Source organism: Castor canadensis, chromosome 16 (genome assembly GCF_047511655.1).
Source record: "Castor canadensis chromosome 16, mCasCan1.hap1v2, whole genome shotgun sequence".
Lineage (NCBI taxonomy): Eukaryota > Metazoa > Chordata > Mammalia > Rodentia > Castoridae > Castor > Castor canadensis.
The window spans coordinates 74,003,317-74,011,296 of record NC_133401.1 but is presented as its reverse complement, the minus strand read 5'-3'; positions in this window follow the sequence as shown (position 1 = coordinate 74,011,296).

Here is a 7,980-nt window from a genome sequence, read left to right as displayed (position 1 = left end):
TGCGCTTAACTCTGGAGCCAGAGTTCAAGTGGACTTAAACACCTGTAAGACCAGTATGAATTGGATCACAGAGTGGCAAGGCACCAGATGGTTGGCCCTAGTGAGAAATGAAAATTAAACATGAAAAATGGATGCATTATCTCCTGAGATGGGGAGGATTTGACAGGAGAATTTCTCTTTTCTGTCATCTAGGCATTTTTGCAGCACAGACCCACTCTGATACTGGTTGTAGTGCAGCCCTTAAAACTTCACTGCATTATCTCCCAAGATGGGGAGGACTTGTCAGGAGAATCTCTCTTTTCTGTCACCTAGGCACAGATTCACTCTGGTACTTGTCGTGGTGTTGCCCTTAAAACTTCACTGCATTCAGATTTGATTGCTTTTGTTCCAAGAACATAGGATGACAGACATAGAGTGTTTCCTTCTGGCTTGATTTTTTTTTTTAAATTTTTCCAGCTCTCTGGTGGTATCATTGACAAATAAAAATTGTGTATATTTAAGGTATAAGATGTGATGATTCTATATATGCAATCATTGTGAAATGATCACCATAATTAAGCTAATTAATATATATCTCCCCCCCACAGTTACCTGTGGCTTTGGCCGGGGCAGGGGGGAGGGGGAAGAGCACTTCAGATCTAGTGACCTTTCTTTAATAAGCCAACCTTTTTCAATCACAAGAGAAGATGTTTAAGACTATGGTTGCCAGAACTGTTCCCAGACAGACAGACAGACAGACATATGTGCTCTTTAATCCATTTATTTTTATATGTGCTCATCATTTGAGGAGCCTTAAATTCCAGGGTCTTGGCCAGGAGTTCTATTGCCAGAGCAGTGTTGAGTTCATCTGGTGATTTGAGACAGGGCTTTTCAGAGTCAGCTGAATTTCGTGTTTTGGGGCAGTGGTCTGAGGTGGAAGGGCTGGGATCCAGCACAGGGCCATCCACACCCTCTCTGGGCCTCAGGCTCCCCATCTCCTCCAGGAGGGGGCTGGGCCTCCCCAGGCTGGCATGGGCGCATCTTACCAGGGCAGACATAAGGGCCCCATTGAACTGCAGGCTCCTCGGCTGCTGTCCTCACAAAGCCCTTTTCTCCTCGAGCCACAATGGCCCTGTCAGGCAGGTAGCAGGGCCTGCAGCATTGTCTCCCCAGAGAAGAACAACAGAGCTCACTGTCTGTTCCAGGCGCAGTCTCTCTGGGGAGGGCGAGTGCCTTTGGAAGGGTCTGAGAAGCCAGGGGCAGATGGGCTCTGACTGTAGCCAGGGCTTGGTGAACCAGCCACAAATCTATTGGTCTGCTCGTTAGGGAGAGGAGGAAAACAATTTACCAAAACTTGAGTTTCTAAAACCTCGACTTCCTAATTGCATGTCCAAATGTTTTACCTGAAGAGCTTTTCTGCCCGATAGGGTAGCCACCAGCTATAAGTGGCTGTTGAGCACTTAAACTGCTAATCCAAACAGTGGTGTGTTGTAGGTGTGGAACAGGTTCTGTTAACATTTTGGACAGATGATCCTTTGATGTAGGAGTCTGTCTTAAGAGGTTTAGAATATTGAGGGCAATCTCTGTGCTCTCTACCCCCTAGTTGTCAAGAATACACACACCGCCCTCCACCTTCTGTCCCTTGGTTTTGAACACTCAAACCAACCTAAATGCAAAAATTGTCCCAGATTTCAAAGAACAACTAAAATGAATGCAAAATATCTCAGTGATGTTTAAGTGCTGATTACACATAGAAATTGGTCATACTCTGGATGCATGGGGTCAAGTAGAATACATTTAATAATGTATTATTATTAAATCGATTATATTATTATTAAATCTGTTCTCCTGTTACCCAGTTTCTTTTTACTTTGTATAAGGTGGCAGCTATGTGATTAAAAATTGCCTCTGTGGCTCACATACAGTTCTGTTGGACAATGCTGTTAAAGAGGAAGAAACTTAGGGCCACGGAGCAAAAGTGGCCTATGGAAGGTCATAAAGAGGTCATCAGGACCCCAGTCAGGTCCCCAGACCAAGTCTGCAACTCCATACAGTTTCATAGTGAAAGGACGTCTCCAAATCAATGTGCTGCGTGCCTCCAGTGCAGGAACAATAGTGACACAAGTCACGTTAATGCTGTTGGTGGAGGGCTTGCCACACACACTTGTTTAATCTTTTTTGGTGGTATTGGGGTTTGAACCCAGGCCTTACATTTGCTGGGTAGATGTTCTACCACTTGAGCCACACCCCCAGGTCTTTTTGCTTATTTTTCAGGTAGGGTCTCAAATTTTTGCCCAGGTTTGCCTGGACCACGGTCCTCCTACCTGCAGCCTTTGTGTAGCTGTGCTCTCAGGCGTGTGCCACCACACCTGGCTTTTTGGTTGAGATAGGGTTTTGTTAACTTTTTGCCTGGGCTGGCCTCAACTACAATTCTCCCAATCTCTGTCTTCTGAGTAGCTAGAATTATAGGCAGGCACCGCCATGCTTGGTCCCTCAATTAATTTTTAGGAAGATTTTGTGAAGTCTTTATTATTATTATATTATAATAAATAAAAATAATATTATTATTTCCATCTTCCAGATGAGGAAATAGAAGCCCAATGAGGACACTCAGTCCATAAGTTGATAAGCAAAGAATTAACCCCAGACACTCTTCAGCCCTATACATACTGCCTTATAGTCCTGGGTCTAGTGACACCCCAGGAGCCTTGGGAAGGCCACTTCTGCTTCCCACATCCTACCTTGGGTAAGAGGAATGGGCAAGAAATAGCCTGCAGTCCTTCCCAGCTCTGCAGAGCTAGACTTCTGGGTGAGGTGGAGAGACAAATGATATCACCTCCTTCAGGTGATGGGCAGTTCGAATCTAGACCATTGGTATGTGGGGCAGAGGATGTCCTGCACTTTCCCCAGGTGTGTCCCCAGAACGACTGCTGTCTTCATAAACACCTTTATTGGCTTCAGAAATAATGCTTAAAATGGACATGCATGTGCTTGCTCCGCCTCTAAGAGGAGCGCCATGCCTGACAATGGGGTCCATGTGTCTTAATGGTGACTAAGTCCTTTGTAGACATCAGCTCATGTCCTCATTGCAGTGTGGGCTCCATCAGAAGTTCCGTCTTACAGAAGAAGAAACTGAGACTCAGAGAGGTGAAGTGACTTGCCCAGGGTCACACAGGGGTGAAGTCAGATTGTCAAGCTGGGCTGTGTGTCCCTAGTGTATTTCTAAGGCACTGGTGTGATGGAGCCAGAACTTTCTTTCTCATATCTTTCCTGGTTTTCCTCTATGTGGGTTGACCGGGGACATTAGGACCATCCAGAAACCACAAGTGCCTACATAGCCTTCTTACCAGCCTTCATAGAGGCCTGCAAGGGCTTACATTGACCAACCCCCTTGGTTTGCAGATGGGGAAACTGAGCACAGAGCAAGGCAAGGTCATGCCCCACATCACTTGGCTAATTTGTAACAGAAGCAACACTTCACCCAAAGTCACTTGGGTTTCAAGTCAGGGCAGAAAGGGCTGATCTGAGCACAAATTATAAGAGTTAATATTTTGGGGCTGCTTTCTACTGGTGAGTCAGGGCACCAAAAATTTCACTATGCCATCCCATTTGTACACATATGCCCTATGTATTGGGCACTGCTGTTATTCCCATTTTAGAGATGAGAAAACTGAGGCTCAGGGGTTAAGGAACTTGTCTGCCATTAAACAGTGGAGCTGTGATGAAACCCAGCAGACTGATTCTAGAGCCGGTTTCTTTGGTCACGCTTCTCAGACTAACCACACTATGTTTCTGGGACAATCTGCCTACAGGTGGGAGGTTTTGACATTCCTGCTGAGGGCAGGGCTCATGCTGAGGAATGCGTGTGGAAGTGTAGCATTGCTTGCTGGTGTCATGAGTGTGTGGAGAGTTGAATGCACCTGAATTATACTTGTTGCATGATTTCTGTGTTGCAAACTTTTTTTTTTTTTTTTTGGCAGTACTGGGGTTTGAACTCAGGGCCTCACACTTGCTAGGCAGGCACTCATACTGCTTGAGCCACTCATCAGCTCCTTTTTTGCAACGGGTTTTTTAATGAGAGGGTCCCTTGAACTATTTGCCTGGGGTTGGCTTTGAACTGTGAGCCTTCTGATCTCTGCCTCCTGCATAACTAGGATTACAGGCGAGAACCACTGGTGCCTGGCTACTTTTTTTTTTTTTAAAGACAGGGTATCACTATGCAGCACAAGCTGGCCCTAAACTCGTGATCTTCCTACCTCAGCTTCCCAAATGCTGGAATTACAGGTGTGTACACCGTACCTAGCTTGTTGCAGGCTGTTTATGTGTAGTCTAATTTTCATAACAATCCCATGTTAGGATAGCCTACGGTGTGCAGACTTCAGGGTGGCTTCATAGTACATGAATTTAACTTTATGGCTGATGACAGACTCTGTGAAGTCAGGTGACTCTCTCCAAATCACACAGACAGTAAGTGTCTAAGCTAGGATGTGGGCAGGTTTTCTAAACACTTGCCACTCTGTGTTCTCTGTTCCCTATGTCTCTGAGTCACCGGCAGCCTCAGGGTAGGGGATGGAGGGAGCTGGTTGTGACGCTGCTCTCCTGGACCTGTTTGGATCTGCAGCACTTGCCATGTGGGAACTGGGAAGGGGAGGGACACAGTGAATCTGAGCCCAGCCAGAGAAAAGACTGGCTCTATTCTGGGAAGTCAACTTGAAAATGGATGCCAAACCTAGGCTGTTTTCCCTTTTGGTTATTGGGGTTTGTTTGTTTGTTTGTTTGTTTTTTGTTTTGAAAGCACATTCCAACGACAAGTTTTAAAGACTCATGAACCCCTCATGGACTCTGATGAGGAGATGCTGCTATAAAATGTCAGGAGATGTGAGTTCTAGTCCCCATTCTGCCATTTACACACTGGGACCTATGGCAATTCCTTCCCACCTGGGTCTCAGTTTCCCCAATATGCTCAATGAAAATGAAGATCTTGATCTATTTTTATTTTTTGTTCATTTATTCACATGTGCATACATTGTTTGGGTCATTTCTCCACGCTGCCTCCCCCCCTCAGTTTCAGGCAGGTCCTGTTCTGCCCTTATCACTGATTTTGTTGAAGAGAAGACATAAGCATAATAAGAAAGACAAAGCGTTTTTGCTAGTTGAGTTAAGGACAGCTATACAGAGAGATTCCTATACATGTACATGTACCCATGTATTAAGACCCATGTTGATTCATCTCTAACTGATCTTTACATTGGTTCCTGATCCCCTGCTCATGATAACCTCTGTCGGTTTAAGGTTTCTGTATTAGCTCCTCTGGAGTGGGGACATCAAACGTTTTCATGTTTTGGGTTTTCTGCCTATTCCTATATCTCCCGGATGTGCTCTCCCCTTCTCTTGTGATCCAAGCCCAACCACATTGCTGCATTTGCCCTAGATCTAAAGTCCACATATGAGGGAGAACATACGACTTTTGGTCTTCTGATCCTGGCTGACCTCGCTCAGAATGATGTTCTCCAGTTCCATCCATTTACCTGCAAATGATAAGGTTTCATTCTTCTTCATGGCTGAGTAAAATTCCATTGTGTACAAGTACCACCTTTGCTTGATCCATTCATCAGTAGTGGGGCATCTTTGTTGTTTCCATAACTTGACTATTGGATCACTGGTTTTTCAAACTTTTTTTCTTTGTAGTGGGATAAGGGTAGACAGCAAAGCTCTTTTTTTTTTTTCAAACAGAAAATTACACAGAAGGACAAACCCTCTTTAAACAGCAGCATCTTTCATTACATCAGGGCAGGACCCCGAAACCTTGCTTCCTGGGTCTCCATGTTGTTTTCCCTGCTTCCTTTCTTGCAGTCGTGCCTGAGACATCCCTCCACCTTTGGACTTGGAAGAGCCTAAGTTGAGGGGTCATTGTGTGCTCTCCTGAGCATCACCACGTACACAGAGCAATTGGCCATTGCTGTTAGGCGCTGCTCCCTTGGAGCTGGTTTAGGGTTCACAAGGATGGCCAGAGACTTCCCAGTTATGGAGAGAAAAATGAATGGGTCCTCCTGGGCTTAGGACTTTCTCGGTGCTCCTGACCCATTTGTCCAGGCCAGAGGACATGGGAATGCAGTTGCCAGGCAAGTTTGAACTCTCCTGCATGGGTGGGGTGGTCTGAGTCCCTAAGAGAAATTCCCACTCACTCCCAAGTAGGATGATATATGAGGCACAGTGTGGGAGAGGTGTTTTGTTTGCAATCTCCTTCAGGGATTCTGGGGAGGAGAAGCAGGTTTGCGGTTGTGATAGGTCTCACCTTGGCCAGTCAAAATGCAACCACATGCAACGGGCTCCCATCTAGGTGAGTGCAAAGCCATAAACAAGCATGTAAGGAAATGAAAGAGTGGAGAAAGACTTATTACCTGCAGCAGGTAAGGAGAGTACAGGTGTTATTTCCAAAGGAGTGCCCTCTCTGAGCAAAGGAGTGTGGGGATTTTATTTGGAGAGCCTACAGACTCATGCAGGAGGATGTGCTGATCTGAGACTGCAGTTTGAGGCCATGCATTATTGGAGCAGGAAAGACAGTGGACATATCTTTGGGTATACTTAGCTGTGGGTCATGAAGGACATGTGTGAAACTTTAAGGTGGCAGACAAGAGCACATTTGGGCATGTGTGGCAGACAGAACAACTCCGAGCCTGCTCAGTTTTCTCCAAAAAGTTTTAGCTGAAAGCTATGGGAACAGCTAAGATGCCTAGTACTGAAGAATGGATTAAGAAAATGTGGTATTTATATACAATGGAATTTTATTTAGCCACAGAGAAGAATGAAGTTTTGTCATTTGCAGGTAAATGGATAGAACTGGAGAACGTCATCTTAAGTGAAGTTAGCTAGGTTCAGAAGGCAAAGGTCACAGGTTCTCCCTCATATGTGGACTATAGACCTAATGCAAATACAGCGATATTATGAAAGACAGGTTACATAAGGGGAGGTCACTTACGAGAGGAGGAGGGTAAAGGAAGGAAGTTAAGAAGGTCATGGTTGATATACTCTCTATAAGAATGAATATAGAATTTTTAAACCAGTTGAAACCATAATAAGAAAGGGACTAAAGCAGAAAGAGGAAAAATAGAGAAGCAGCAAATCTGGGTATGGTACATATATACATGGAAGTGTCACAAGGGAACTCCTTGTGTAGCTATCTTAAACAAGCAAAAATGTCAGTTTTTACCTTTTTTTCATATACAAAATCAGAGAACAGGAGAGCAGAACAGGTCCTGTCTGGTGGTTGGTACCAGTGGGAAGGGGGGAGATGTAGAGAAAGGGTGTTGGAAGGTGAATATGGTGCAGATACTCTGTACACATGTATGTAAATGGAAAAATGAAACCCATTGAAACTATTCCAGGAATGAAGAGGGGAAATAAAGGACAATGGTGGAGGGGGTGAATTCAACTATGATATAGTCGATACATTGTAAGAACTTTTGTAAATGCCTCAATGTACCCCCACCCAGCACAACAATAAAAAATAAAACAAAATTTTACCTGTCTAAGAGGGTAGGAGGGTGTTCTTTTTGGCCCCCCCCCCAACCAAATAAGCTTCTTTAATGAGTGTTTCCCAGGCTCGTGTTCCCTGAGGCACCACATTGTTCTGGGGTCAATAAAGCTTGGGAAACGACATCCTCCGCCCCAGTCTTGGAGATGCCAATTGAACATTAGTGAATTAAAGGCACTGAGATGTCCTGCTGTCAGCAATTCTGCCTAATTCAGTTTACCTAGATTGTTCCAAACCTAATCGGCCATGGAACCCCCCCTCCCCACAATCACACACTACTTATCACCAGCCTGTTCTACAGAACGCATTTGGCCTATGCACACTTCTGAGTAGAGACCGTTAAAGGCCAGAGACTCATGTCATCCAGCAACCTGTAGTGGCTGACTTTGTAATTGAAGCCTTCTTCTCCAATTCATTGATGAGATTCAGGGCAGAGAAGTGGTCAAAACCAGGAAACAGGTCAGATG